This window comes from Penaeus monodon, chromosome 27 (genome assembly GCF_015228065.2).
Source record: "Penaeus monodon isolate SGIC_2016 chromosome 27, NSTDA_Pmon_1, whole genome shotgun sequence".
Lineage (NCBI taxonomy): Eukaryota > Metazoa > Arthropoda > Malacostraca > Decapoda > Penaeidae > Penaeus > Penaeus monodon.
Window position 1 is genome coordinate 14,394,410 of NC_051412.1, and position 489 is coordinate 14,394,898.

At 33.3% G+C, this 489-nt stretch overlaps 1 protein-coding gene across 1 annotated transcript in view; it reads right to left on the reverse strand.

The window, feature by feature from the left end:
• Positions 1–489, reverse strand: part of LOC119590598 (fibrinogen C domain-containing protein 1-like) — a gene marked incomplete in the record, with an annotated part of 13,721 nt that overhangs the window by 12,955 nt on the left and 277 nt on the right.

Genomic DNA, 489 nt, shown 5'->3' on the forward strand with positions numbered 1-489 from the left:
CCTATGTGTGACGCGCAGTGCATTTGATGATCGAGTGTCCGAGAGTACTTGTACACCATAAAATCAGCCAAGTTATCCAAAAATTATAGACTGATCATATGTTTCAGCTGACAATTATATCCTAATAATATGTTTTTTGAGATAATTTCTAATACGCTACCTGTTTTGCATCAACAAATACCGATAATATTTGTAAGACAGGACAGCAAGGCGAACTCCAAAAACGTTTACCATTTTTATCAATAGTTAACTTTCTCCCATAATACTTACGAATGTCAGTAATATACATGGCATTATTTATATGATAAACAATACTATTATTACAACGGTACCATCATAATTATTCTCGTCTCAGATATTTTGCAACAGCAGAAAAAATCAAAACATAACAGATATAACAACGGGGGGAAATTACGTAATTAGGCTTGAAATACCGAAAGCATCAACCATTTCATAAAACAGCGATTCAAAGTCTCGAAGCATGAATAG